We start from the raw sequence: 14,320 nt of genomic DNA, 5'->3' as shown, positions 1-14,320 counted from the left end.
GCCACCCAGCCAGGCAATTCTCCTGGATGCGCCTTACCCAATCAGGCACCCCCGCAGCCCAGACAATCAGCTGGGCTGCCGGGACGCACGTTCGAAAGGCACACCCAAGAGAATTAAATATATAGATTCCTCTCCTCTACAATCAAGAACATCTTCTGACCAGTAACAGTTGCATTCCAGCTGACCTTTACCATCACAGGCTATTCCTCCCTATCTGCATATGGAATCTCCACTGCCCAATCACCATGGGGCTTCTGTTCTCACAGGCTCCTCCTCCCTATCTGCATATGGAATCTCCCATGCCCAATCACCACGGTGCTTCTGCTTGCAAACTCTTGCGAGAGCTGCCACACATGGGATTAACCACGAGTACGCCTTAGAGAATTAGATAGCTAGATTAGATAGATATGAAATGACTTAGAACATGGGCTCCCAACCTGTGCTCCTCCAGAGGTTGCTGAACTACAACTCCCATCATCCCCAGCCACAATTTATTGCGGGCAGCTCCATGGGGCACTCTTGTGCATGCAGCTGTCTATGCAGAGGGCTCCCTCCGTGCAAAGATCAAAGCTGTACCCGGATGCATTGAACACACTGGAAACTGAAGTGTGGAATACCTTGGGACACCCACTGGTGCTTGTTCCCATTTCCCCCTCAAACGTTATTGGGAGTGATCTGGATCCCGCTTCCTGTGTTTGGCTACCTCTACTTGGAGCCTAGATCGCTGGCTCCCTTCCTTGCTAGCCAGGCCCCTCTCTGTCTGCCTGCCTGCCTTTCTTTCTCTCTCTCTCTCTTGTTGCTGCAGGCTTTGGCCCCACGCCATCCAGAACTGGAGCCCTCTGCCTTGCAAAGCTGCCAGTTTAAATGATTATATTACGATTCCCCGTAGAGTTGGCCTCCCTCTCCTCTCTCCCCCACCCCACCCCCGCCTGCCTTCCTTCTCCAAACTGGCACTTGAGATGGCTAATTGAAGGCAGACATCACAGCTTGGAGCTGGAGGGTGTGCATTGATTTGGACTTGGTTTCCCAGCTAGAGTGTGTGTCTTCTCTCCCTCTCCGCCCCCGCCACCACTTTCCATTGGAAAAGGTGGTGGCAGCAAATGCCAGGAGGCGCCACTTAAGGTAAGCCTGGAAGTTCATTTCAGCCCGATTGGAGGGCGCTGGGAGTGACTCCCAGCAAGCACAGAGAGGGTTTCCCTGGAGGGAGGCGATCATCTCTCTTGCATTCTCCTCTCCTCTGCTGCTGTCCTGCTGCCCACCCCCTCCTGGAAGTTCCGGAAGATTTCTTGGCTTTGCTGTGAGAGTTTCAGGTTGGGAAAGTCTCTCTCTTTGAGGTTGCTGAAAGATTTGAGGACTTGCAGCTGTGGACTGGGAGGGTTGGGGGCTGGAGGGGATATCCCAGCAAATAAGTTGCTTCCCCTCCGCCCCTCCTGTTGTGGCTGGGGTGGGCTGGGGATAGCGCAAGGGAGAGGGTGGTGCTGCTCTGGCGTGGAAGTCGAGGGAGGGGAAGGGACCGTGTTACATTCTTGGAGAGAAACTTAGTATGGTGAGGCTCTGCGCGTTTTGCTGGATGGGACTCGTTTCTTAAGTAATCTCAAAGGCCCTGCGGGAAGCCCATGCATGACACAGACTATCGCAAGCGCCGTTCCAAATCGTCCTGGTTTAAGCAGTGTGGCAGCTTGCATTTGACGTTGATCGTGCACCACAGGAGCGCTAGGTGCTGTTCAGGTTAAGAGCCTTCTCGGCCGGCTTGAACGGTGTTCTAGGAAGATAAGTCGGAGAAGGGCTTGGGGAACTGATGGCGCGACGGGGGTAGAATGCGGGGGGCGTCAGGTGGCTGCGGAGAAGCATTACTGTGAGGGTAGAGAGCTTGACCCTCATGAGCTTTTAAGTTGGCCTGCCTTGGCCCCAGATCCGAAAATGAGTGCACAGCACTTGTTCTCCCCGTAGGACACTGATCTTCACTATTTTTCCAGCCAGGACCACTTTGGCAAAACATCTCCAATGGGAGAGCCATTTCCTACAGAGCTGGCCTTTGGCCAGCACTGCTCTTTTCTCAGTGCTGGAAGGGCCCTTTAAGAGAGATGGAGCCCTCCCTTGGGAGCTCTGCGGGGAAAGCGCTGGGAAGGGCTACACTTCCTGGCACTCTTTCCACACCTTCCAAGGTAGTTCAGGGCTCCACCTGCCAGTGCTGGGCAAAGTGCAGCCCTGCGCTGTGAGAATGGTCATCTCCGCATGGTGCTGTAAGACTGTGCAGAGTATTCGGCTTTGGCCAAAGCTTCACGCTGGTCCAATAAGCAGGGGGGCCACACTAATGGGGCTGCCACTGGCCCTGGGGCTTTATAATGAAGAACTCTGCCACAGGGTCTTTTGCATGTGTGTGTGTGCAAACAGTAGCCCAATTCAGACATTATGCTGTACAAGTGTACAGATGTCTGCACGCTTGTACACATGTTTATGTGAATGACTGTACCTGTGATCATTTAAAAATGCACCTGGATTCAGGCCCTTCAAATGCATGGTACAGGTAGGAAGTGCACTTCTGTACCTGCATTCAACATAAAATGTGAATGGCTGTACCTGGGTACAGTTCTGTACCGGGCTACACTGTACAGTTGTAAGAGTGTTAAACGTAACATGTGAGTGGTAGAGGTTCTGCCAGAGTCCTCTCTGTATGCATCTCATCTGTCATCTCACCTATGTGAGCCAAGATGAAGTCAAAGAGGACTTTGGTGTACATGCACAAATAGAAGATTGCGTTCCAGAAGCTGGCTTAGGATAGAACTTGACAACTCGTATACAAAAACAAGAACTTCTAAGTAGAACGAATGGAGTCCACTTTCCGCTTCTTTCAACATAGTGAATCTTGCAACACTCCATGGAGGTGTCATAGAACGCGCAGCCTCTATTGCTAGCTTGGGTCAGATTTAACTGTAATACTTAATTTAAATTTACTTAATATTGTAAATTTGGTCTGTATTGGACTGCAAGCACAAAGTTGTAAAGTGGTAGAGCTTATACTGTGAGTGGCTGCCATCTTGTTTCACCTTAATAATATCCCCATGACACCCAGATGAGGTTAGATTACAACTCCCATCATCCCCTGCCACAATGGCCAAAAGCTATTGTGGCGACTGATGATAGGAGTTGTAGTGCAACATCATCTGGAGATACAAGTTTAAGAATGCCTGCCCTAGAATCAGTGTTCTCCATAACAGGGATTCCCATGTGATGTTGATTACAACTCCCATAATTCCCAGCCAAAGGCCATTGCAAGTGAGAATGATGGGAGTTGTAGTGTAAAACATCTGGGGATCCTTATTACTGGGAGCAGTGCCTAGGATCATCTTTGATGTATTGCAACTTTGATTTTTATTGGGCTATAAACACAAGCTATTATGGGTAGACACACGTACATAGACATGGTGATCTCATAAGGCTTCTCCCCCCTGGAAATTTGGCTTAAAAAAAATTAAATCAGGGGTGTCTAACTCAATCAGGTGGGGGGCCGGATTGATTCCAGAACACCTCCAGGACGGGGTCCCTTCTAAGGGAGCATTCCCTGCTTCCTTAAACTAATGTCCTCCTTCCCTGAGACCTTCATTTTCCATGACAGCAGAGGAGTTGTCAGCCTAGGAGTGGGATGCCTCTATCACATCCCTGAAGATCTCATCTCCATACTTCTCTGCCTCCCTGAGCTTCTCTGGGTCAGCCACCTTGGCTTTAACATTTAACATTGGTTCCCTGAGAGCCAGGAGCTCTTTGCATTGAGTGCAAACCCGCGACTTCTTCCCCTCAGGCAGATAGTCCTGCATGTAATACAGTGGGAAGCACCACTCCTCTGCTGGCAGTCTACCTTCATAATTAGTTTTATTAGCTATTTAGAATATATAGAGCTTGTTTACGTGAAAGCTAGGTCTTAGCTGCAGTTGTCAGCTAAATAAAGTTTTTAAGCTCTGTCCTCCAAGAAAATTTGAAAAGTGGGGTTGTACTCACCTTCTCCTTGTTCTGGGTGTCTCCTTTGTGATAAAGGGGGACTGCTTGTGTGCCTCCCTGCACACTTACCACTAAGCACCACACAAAATTCCTTTGATATCTGTTAGCAACCCCTGTTCGCAAAGCTCCAGGTAGCAAAGCTCCCTTGGTTTGAGCCTTGTAAGGAAGAGCTGGGAAGGCTGCTGCTTTGGCATATAGCAGGGCTGTGTGGAAGCCAGGGATGTGGCAGCACACAGGGGCTTGTTGGCCGCGACTTGTCCACAGTGGCTATAGTTTTTCCAGGCCGATGATTGGCTTCCTGCCCCATGCTTGGGGGGCCAGACAATGGAGCCTCACAGGAGTTTGACAGCTCTGGGTTATATAGTGTGGAACCCTGGGCTTCCCCTAAGACCACCTACATTGGAGATTCTCAACCTCAGCTCCCCAGATGCTGTTGGACTACAATGCTCTTCATCCTTAAACCATTGTAGCTGGGGGAAATGGTAATTGTAGTCCAACATCTGTGGACCCAAGGTTGAGGGCCCTTGAGCTAGTGAATTCATGATGGATGTAAGAGTTGAACCTTTGACCTCCTGGATCACAGCCCAGTCTCTGCATAGCCACATGATACCAGCCCTCACTGGGTGAACAGATGACTTCCATGGGTCCTTTTTCAGGGTGGTCAGTTCACAAATTTCATCTGTGAGTAATCAAGTGGCATAGCCAAGAGGCGTGTGTGACCCAGCCCTTGGGAAGGGCTAGGAGAAAGGACTTTCTGTCTTTAAAGAAATGTCTGTAACCTATTCCTGACCTGTTGGCAAAGGCAGGCATTCTCAAACTTGGGTCCCCTGATGGTGTTGGACTCCAACTCCCATCATCCCATTTCACAATCATCATTGTAGCAAGGGATGATGGGAGTTGGAGTCCAACACCTGGGAAACCAAGTTCAAGAACCCCTGTTCTAAAGTAAATCGCAGGGTGCAGCCTCTTCTATCCCGTTCCAGTGCCGCTCTTGACCTCAGAGGGACCATTTTCAGCCTTCTCTACCACTCTGTTCCTTAGGGAGTGATCCCCCATGTGGCTTGATAGTCCGCTGTTCTTCCTCCACAGGGAACGTTACTCCTGTGAGCACTACAGAAGGGAAAGCCTGCCCTTTCTTAATCAGCTCAAACTCGGTGTTTTTTGTCCATGAAAGCACAGCTGTAATCCTGGGGAGAAAATGATCAGGCGGCCTCGTATTTTTAGTCCAGGGTTGGCAGCCGACCATTCGTTTGGTCACTGTTGCTCCTTTGCTTCACAAAGGAGGCTTGAGGAGCATCCAACATGCATTGGATGCAGTGAGAGACCCTGACCATCACCACCCAGCCCCCCGCAAATCCTTGGTAATCTGAGTGGGAGGTGGTTTGTGTTCCATCCCCAAAGCAAGGGGCCCCGCTCTCCTTGGAAAGTTATACAGCCTGCTTCCATTTTCTCTGGTGGCACAGAAGCTGTGGCAATGCCACTCTTTCCTGTGCCACCAGTCCAAAGTGGAGTACCTAGGCACCAGCCCTCCCACTGGCAGTCTTGACCCTGATTCATATGGTGAGGTGTCCCTGCAGGCTGCTGCTTAGATGATTCAGGGCTTCTTGCATTGCATAGGCAAAGGTGATGCTGTGATGTGTCCCAGAATTGGGTCTGTGGTGTATGGAGAATATGGGGGAAGGCAGTGGGGGTTGAATCTCTCGTCACACTTGGCTTCTGGAGGAGACACAGCATTCTCCTATTTGGCATGCAGAAACCAGTGGAATTAAATTGATGATTGCCCCTAGCAACCATGTTTGTAGGCCCTGGGAGATGATGTACAAGCATGCTTTCATGTGTACCTCTTCATCCAAGAAAGGCATGTCATTCAAAATGCACATTCTTGCATTTATTTATCTGGGGGTTTTGTACCGTTCTTCTCCTTTCTTTTCCTCTTTCTGCGCCAGGAAAGAGAGAGAAACTGTATCAACTTTTTCTGTTCATGGAAATATAAGGAGACTTTTTCCAAGAATTAAATTTGGGTGCTTGTGTGCTCTCTCACGTATATGTGTGTGCACACACATGCAGTTTGTAAGCATTCCTCCTGCACCACGAAATGACCCTGCACTTAGGGTTGCCATATTCTGGCTTTCCAAATGTGGGTGCCTAATTTGCATATTATATAAATCGGCTTGAAAATAATTTCTGAGCAGAATAATGACTGCACATTTTGCTCCATAACTCCGCTTCTACACGGGCTAGAGCTTAGCTTTTTTTTTTCTTTTTTTAAAATGAAAGCTGAAATCCAGGTGAATCTGGGTGAAATGCTTAAAATCTGGCTAAATACCAGAATTGGAGGGGGGGGGGCATGGTAACTCTACATGCCCTCTCCCTTCACCACGAAATTACTCTCTTCACACCTTGCTAGTTGAAGACCATAAGAGCTACTTGTTTTGAGCATGTAATGGCATTGCTGGTGAAGGAGGAGAGCTGATCTTGTGGTAGCAAGGATGCATTATCCCCTTGCGGAGGCTAGGTTCCCAGAGGCCCAGGAAATAGGAGTAAACAGGGAAAAAAGAGATTAAAGCGTCAAAATAAAGTGCCCTACCCTGCTCCGCGGCCTTCAGCTATCCAGCATTGTTTCCAGAAATCCAAATTCTTCCATCATTCTGTGGTTTTTTTTTTCATGGTGGGGAAGGGTTTTTTCCTTACTAAATGAGCCACAAAATGGCTCCCTTTTACAAATGGCAGCTGAAAATGACCTCCAAGGTAATTTCCGGCAGTCTCCAATCTGTGGATATACGAAATTAACCATTTGTTTTCCACACATGCCAAGGTGCGGTATCAATACCTGGCTGTGGATACGTGAAACTGTGGATATTGGATCTGCAGATAACGAGGTTTTCCTGTATTGAGCAAGATGGACCAGTGGTTTGACCATAAGGCAGCTTCCTATGTTCTTACAAATTCTAGGAGATTGAATTAGACAGATGAACAAAGACCCCTAGTACAGAATTTTTCATGTTGTTCGATTTCTTAAGCGAGTTTCGTGAAAATCCAACACAGATAGAAATCCAGTGAACTATAACAATATAGCTTGTTTGTTCATCATTCTGTGAAAGTCCGGACTTCCTGTCTGTAAAAGTACCCGAGAAAACTGCCAAAGTTTGTCGGAAGGCATCATTTCCCATGCTTTTCCAATGGGAGAGTTTTCCGCATTTTACAGGAAATTAATGAATTTTTCCGGGGGTTTTGATAGTGTGGGCGAGGTCTGGAACCTACCTGCCAAACAGCATGTTTCTCTCTTTTGTGGTTTGGTCTCAGAATTTCATGTGAGTGAGTGAAGCAGCTTGATACAGAGATAGATATATCTAGGGATTTGACAAATAAGTGGGAAACTGGTTTTTAACCAGCTTTTAAGGCCAGTGTCCCGTCCCCCCCCGTGTCCCCCCCCCTCTTGCTTGGCAGGAAAACTTCAGCCAGGTCAGTCCAAACACACTCTGACCACCAAGTCCCATTTTACCAGAGGAAGTGAGGTGAGAGGCGGGAGATGAGAAAATAGAAAGAGGATGGTTAATTCCGGACTATGTATTTTGAATGGCACGTCCGTCCTTTTTATAGCAAATACCATTTCCTTTGGCTTCCCAAATGCAGAAGCTTTTAACAGGCTCTCTCTGTTATCCTTCTGCCTCATGCTTATTTCCTGCTGGAGTGGCAGATGTCCATGGCGCTCAGTGGCTTTTGTTCATTGAGGGGGGGAAAGTGTGGATGACCCTGTGTGTTGCTTCCTCCCTTTTTTCCCTGTTTGTTCCACCACCACCCCTTCCAAATATATACTATGGGCAGGCTCTCTTCCCAGATTCCACTTAAATAAAAGTTATGCAGGTGATTAGGTTCTTTCTCTATCCACCCACCCGCAGCATCTCCTCCCTATAAACCTTTCATCTTGACATCCTGCTTCTTTTCACACCCTTCCACCCACTGGGGATTGAGTGAACTTTGCTTTCTTGCTTCTCCTCTCATTGTCCTAGACACACACCCACTGGTGCTCTTCGCTTTTGAAAAATAAGGAATCCTTGAATTTGCAAGGGAGTGCTAGGCTAGGGAATCCCTCAGCCAAGCTTGAAGCCGGCAGGCTGTCAGCACAGTCTGGTAGGTCCCAGTCCTTCGCTTCATAAGGGGCTCCCAAACCTCAAGAGAACCCTCCCCACCTCTGATGTTTCTGTCGTCGTACTCCTGTACATTGCAGCAGCATTTGGGGCATGTTCTGGGTACAAGTGGGTAGATTTCAGGCTTGCTGGGTCTGCTTTGTAGTTTACTAGAATATCCGGAGGTCTGCCAACGGGAGTTGGGTGCAAAATAGTGGCTGGGCATGGAGCCACGTGCAAAATGGTGGATCCAGAGACCGTGTGCATGCGCAAGTATAAATCTACTGCTGCTCAGAGATTGTAACACAAAACTCTTAAGCCTGGCCAGTTCTTGGTAGCAATAGGCTGCTTGCCTTCCAGCAAGGCTGAAAGATGGATTGTCCACTAGTAATGATATTTTAATAGAGCCTGCTCTGTCCTTTTTCATTCTGCTACGGGTGTGCTGCTGGCTAATCAACCTTTTTCTTTTTTTAACACATTTTATATCCCGCTCTTCCTCCAAGTAGCCCAGAGTGGTGTACTACAGACTTAAGTTTCTCCTCACAACAACCCTGTGAAGTAGGTTAGGCTGAGAGAGAAGTGACTGGCCCAGAGTCACCCAGCTAGTTTCATGGCTGAATGGGGATTTGAACTCGGGTCTCCCCGGTCCTAGTCCAGCACTCTAACCACTACACCACGCTGACTTCTTAGCTCAGTAAGGGTGACAGAGTTTCCCCCACCCTAGGACTTAAGGTCCCTGATGAAGCCCTAATATCACCATTAGAGCATGCAGAGTCTGAAGGTGCATGGTACAGCCGACTTAATGAAGCTAGACAGGCTTGGGTCTACTCCGTGCCAGTGGTCCCTCTAGTTTTTTTTCATCTTGTGTGCGGAATGAGTTTTGTTCTGGACAGCAGTATCAAGGCAGTGTGTGCGCATCTGCAATCAGAGTGGGGCCTTCCTTATTCAACCTGAGCGGGATCTAAAATGAACGGAGCGGACATCCAAAAACGTGTGAGTGCACGTGCGCACGCCTTAGAGGGAGCAGTGCATGGGACTCATAGGGAAGCAGCACCGCTCCTGCAGTAAAAGAATTCGCTTCTAGTCCATGTCCAGAGTGGGTTTTCCATTTAAGTCTGGCCATGTGGGCACAGCCTACCTGAGCCAAGAAAGGCTCAAGAGAGGAACGTAGGAAGCTGCCTGATACCAAGTCAAACCATTGGTCCATCTAGCTTAGTATTGTCTGCGCTGACTGGCAGTGGCTTCCCCAGGGTTTCGGGCAGGAGTCACTCCCAGCCCTATCTGGAGATTCTGGCGTTTGAACCTGAGACCTTCTGAGCTGCAGCCCCATCTCCAAAGGTGGCCTATGTGGGTCCCCCTTCCAGGCACTGACCACACCAAGTCCTGCTGAGCTTCAGGAAGGTGGTGGTATCGCATGCCCTCTGGGACCAAGGGAAGGCTGCTTGCAGGATGGAGTGGGGAGATCAGCTCCCTTGCTTATGAGGGAGGCAGGCTGCAGTATTACAGAACACTAAGCTGTCCTCGGAGGGGGAACCAAATGCAAGGAGAGATGAGTGAGAAAGTAATGTTCTGTGTGACTCACAGCCTAATCTCTAGGGAGCGATCTGTAATCCCGGGATTTTGGCCCAAAGCTGCCTGTACCTGGGTGAGGCTAGGAAAGGGCTCATGAGGCTGGGCTCTCCCTCTCTGCACCTGTGCTCTGGTTTCAGCTGTTGGTGAGCACCTCCTCTTGCTCATCTGGGTCACGCACCTCAGTGCCACCCGGCTAAATTTCCAGGTTGCGGTTTGGCAAAGCCGGCTTCTGTGCCTTCCCTGTCGGCCTGAGTTTCCGCCCCATCCTCCCTGAAAGGTAGACGCGGGGCTCTCTTCCTTTGGGCCACCTGGGCTGCAGGACCTCCGAGTGTTGGCATGTGCTTGCTGGATCCAGGGGGTCAGCTGCAAATGGCTGAGCGAGAGATCCCTCCTGAGCCTCTGCGTGCCACGGAAAAGTCCGTGACCTGGCTATATCTTGCATGAGCTGCTTTGCACACGGCTTGCATCACTCTCACTTCCTTTTTACTGTATTTCCTAATTCAAGGCTTCTCAGGCTTGGGTCCCCAGATGTTGCTGGACAACTGCTCCCATCATCTTTAGCTATTGTGGCTGGAGATCATGGCCGTTGTAGTCCCAACGTCTGGGGACCCAAATGGGAGAAGCCCTCCCTTTTGCTTATAGGTCAGGAGTAGGTTTCAGACTGCTTCAGAGGCAGACCCCTTCCTCCCAATCCTCCCCTGCTTTTATGGCTCTCCGAGGGCTGGATTGCACAGGCCTCTTGGCTAAGCCACTTGATTACTCACAGATGAACTTGGTGAGTAAACCACCCTGAAAAAGGCTTTCTGTCTGAGGTGATATGGATGGATGTGCTCCGTGTTTTGTGATGCAAATAATCTGTTCCCAGTTGGGTTATGCAAGTAAAGTTTAGTCCTCCTGGCTGGGGATGTGAGATCCAGCGTTCTCGGTAACAGGGATTTCAAGATGTTGATGACTACAGCTCCTATAGGGAGATGCCTTATATTGAGTCAGACCATTGGACTCTCTAGCTCAGTATCATTTACACAGACCGGCAGCGGCTCCTCCAAGGTTGCAGGCAGGAGTCTCTCTCAGCCCTCTCTTGGAGATGCTGCCAGGGAGGAAACTTGGAACGTTCTGCATGCATGCATGTAGATGCTCTTCCCCTGAATAAGCATCCAAGATCTTCCCCCGAGGGTAATATCTCACAGTGCTCACATGTCTCCCATTCCATTGCAAACCAGGGTGGACCCTGCTTAGCAAAGGGGACAATTCAGGCTTGCTACCACAAGACCAGCTCTCCAAGATCAGTTGTAGTCATCAGCATCTGGGAGAAAAGCCATCGCTCAGGGGCACAGCACATGCTCTGCCGCTGGGCGGTTCCGGATTTAATCCCCCGACTTCTCCAGTTAAAAGCATTGGAGTGTGCGAGGGCTGGGGGAAAAGCTCTGATGGCTTGGACCGTGGTGAGATGCTGCTTCGGAGTAGACCACACTGTGCTCGATGGATCCCATAGTGGCTTATAAGGCTGCTCCATCTACTCAAAGGGGAAGGGGCTCGCTCATTGCCCAGAGGCACTGGATCTTGCTTCCCTTCTGCAAGTGCTCCTTTTCCAGAAGCACAATTCTTAACATACACCTCTCTTGCCGCTTCAAAACAGTAGCTAGAAATGCAGAAGCCCTTGCGTCCAGGGTGGATTTGATTTAAATCAAATCGATTTAAATCACGATTTAAATCTTGGTTTTTTACATTAACAAAAATCATGCTTGCTGGTAGAATCTTAATATTTACAAGCAGATGAAGGTTTCATTTTTGGTCCTCTTCTAGATAGAAAAATTGCCAAAATAATCTTACAGAAACCTTTGGAAGCATGACATTGTGAATGGATTAATGGAATTCATTTACCAAAAAATTTAAACCTTGGATATATACAGCCTCATGCTACATAATTAAAAACTAATCATTTCATGATGGATAACCTTTGGACTATAATGCATCTTAAATAGAAAACTATCTTTAGATAGATTTTTTTCTTCAAAAAGCATTTTATTTTTTAAAAATCTGATTTAAATTTTAAAAAATTCAATTTAAATTAAAAAAATCCAATTTAAACTAAAAAATCAAATTTAAATGTTTAAAAATCTGATTTTTTTAGTTTTTAAAAAATAAAATCATTGATTTTTATCCATCCTGCTCGCATCCCAAGGTCACAGCATTCACTTCAGCTTGCCAGCCAGCCACTCCCACCAGACATGCTGGCTAGTCAGCTAGATGCCTCGCAAACTGGGCATAATGGAGATGGTCACTCCTTTTTGTTTGATATTTACCGGTATACTGCTCCTGATCATGGAGGTTCCATCCATTAGCCAAGGATTGCTGCCCCGGTAAACGGTTCTTCCCTCAGACATTGATCTGATCCTCTTTCTTGGTATCCCTAAACCGTCCTGTGGGAGTAAACAAACTCTTTCTTCATTCTCTGGTGCCAAATATCCAAAGTGTTCTCCAAATTCCTGGAGTGAGGAGGAGGATCGGGCAAAGTTGGATATAAAGGGAGATGTGGTGAGCTGAGGCTTTGCCAACGGAGGAGATTTTGAACAGAACTTGGATAACACAAGCACCCTTTGTGTTACCCCATGTCCCCCTTGTGCTTTGCTGGGGGACATGGGGCTGTGTGCAGTTGGTGAGAAAAGGGGAGATCTGGGGCCAGTCAAGTCTGGAAGCTGCTCTCATGCAAAGGAGCACAGAAACAGGCCCATGACTGCTCCAGAAGTTTGTGCTGGGCTAGATTCAAGATTGTTTCGTTTACAAACCCTGTAATTGAGGCTGGTGGACTCCCAAACACCTGGTTTCCTAGAAGTTTGAGGACCGCAGCCAGGCGTTTGAAATCTTTCAGCCCTGCTGGTGACCCAAATGTTGTTGCTAAAGTATTGCTTCTGGTGAACAGAAATTGTAAGTATTTCTCTCCCCACCCCACCCCGCCAGCTCTTCTCCATATGCTACTGCTCACCATTTATACTTTGAGTGCTTAGACTGGGGTAGACAACCTCGGCTCTCTGGCTGTAGCTGCACTACAACTCCCATCATCTCCCGCTGCAGTTTACTGCAGCGGGGGATGATGGGAGTTGCAGTTCTGCAACAGCTGGAGAGCCAAAGTTTGCCTACCCCTGGTTTAGAGCATTTCTCATATAGATTCTCTTGGTAAGCTGGTAGGTAGGTCCATATTATCCCTTTATTGCAGACGGAGGCTGAGGCCAAGAGAATGTGGTGCAAGTTCAGAGGCAACGCTAAACCGTGGTTAGCACTTCATGAAAGGGGCCATAGGCTCACGCACTTCTCCATGCACGCAGGCAAAAACTGAGACAGTTCTTGCTTCCGCTGTCAACTAACTGCAGCCTCTGTGTTACCTGTGGCCTCTGGGGGCTGCGGTTTGCTAACGGATTGCAGTTAGAACAAGCTGGGATACCATCCTGCCATTCGCTGGCCTGGCTTGGATTGCTATCAATCTAGTTAGCTGGCAAACCGTGGTTTCCAGGGTGTTTTATCTGATGCAGAGCTACAGCCGTGTCTTGAAATGAAAGATCTCACGCACCGTTTCCGCTTGCAGAGACAACAGATCGAAAAGCACTTGGGTCTGCAGCTCTTGGGGTTCTCATATGGGGTTCTCATGGGCCCCCAGCTGGTGTTGGACTACAACTCCCATCATCCCCAGCCTCAGTGGCCAAAGGCAAACGCTGCGTGGCTGGGATGATGAGAGCTGTAGTCCCATGATCGCTGGAGAGCCTCCAGTTGGCTACCTCTGCTCTGGGTTGTGGCTTTGCCTGCATTTCAAAACGAGTCTCTCCCTCTTTCTCTGTCCAAAGCTGGTGCCGAGGGAAGTCTTTTCTGAAGATTTGCAAGCACATCATGTGTGGCCCCCTAAATCCCTCCTTAAGCCTTTGAAGCTTTCAGTCCACCAGCTTAGGACTTAGGGAGAGGCTACTGTGCTGTGTCCAGCCTTCCGTACAGAGCTGGGTGATCTCATCCTTGGTCTTCGTACATGGCTGACCTTCCTGAGTAGCTGCACAGTGGAGCCTTAACCTATCCATTGTCAGGGAAGCGAACATCGTTCTGAAACAATACGTGTGTGTGTGTGTGTGTGTGTGTGTGTGTGTAAAAAGTCTGTGAACATGAATTTTCAGGCTGCAAGCTTAATCATTTGATCTGATTGGCAATCAGTTTTAATTGGCGTGGTTGTGAATTAAGATCATGTTTTCTCTTACGTTTGGGCTCTTTTGCTTTAGATGTTAATGAAAGTATATTGAGCTCTGCCACATTTGTGTATTATCCGTACAAGCAACTCATTTGACATCCTGGTGGTAATGTATTACATTTTAATAGACTGGGTAAAAACAGGTGATATTCCACAAATTCTTAGTGGTTGAAGGCACTAATCATGTTTGCTTTTAAAAGAAAGAGTGTGGCTGTCTGTCTTCTGAAAGGGCTGCTCACTTGCAGGGAGAAAAACATCTCTGTAATAAACAAATCCCAAATATGAGGATCAGCCCTCAAAGTTGTTTCTCTGTGTAAACTGCCCTGAGCCATTTTTGGAAGGGCAGTGTAGAAATCGAATGAATGAATGAAAAAGGCTTCTTGATACACCACCATTTTAT

The 14,320-nt window shown here is 48.3% G+C and overlaps 1 protein-coding gene across 3 annotated transcripts in view; it reads left to right on the top strand.

Annotated features, from left to right (window-relative positions):
* Positions 1-14,320, top strand: part of PTP4A3 (protein tyrosine phosphatase 4A3) — a 146,707-nt gene that overhangs the window by 73,198 nt on the left and 59,189 nt on the right. Inside the window, exon 1 of one of the 3 annotated variants that reach the window (XM_053246396.1) lies at positions 992-1,122. The exons of the other annotated variants lie outside the window; for them this stretch is intronic. The gene's annotated coding sequence lies outside the window, so the exon portion shown is untranslated. Of the gene's footprint in view, positions 1-991; positions 1,123-14,320 lie in introns of those variants that run through there. 3 annotated transcript variants of the gene reach the window in all.

Source organism: Hemicordylus capensis, chromosome 4 (assembly GCF_027244095.1).
Source record: "Hemicordylus capensis ecotype Gifberg chromosome 4, rHemCap1.1.pri, whole genome shotgun sequence".
NCBI classification, from domain to species: Eukaryota; Metazoa; Chordata; class Lepidosauria; order Squamata; family Cordylidae; genus Hemicordylus; species Hemicordylus capensis.
Note: the sequence above shows the minus strand (reverse complement) of the source record. Positions and strands in the feature narration are given on the sequence as shown.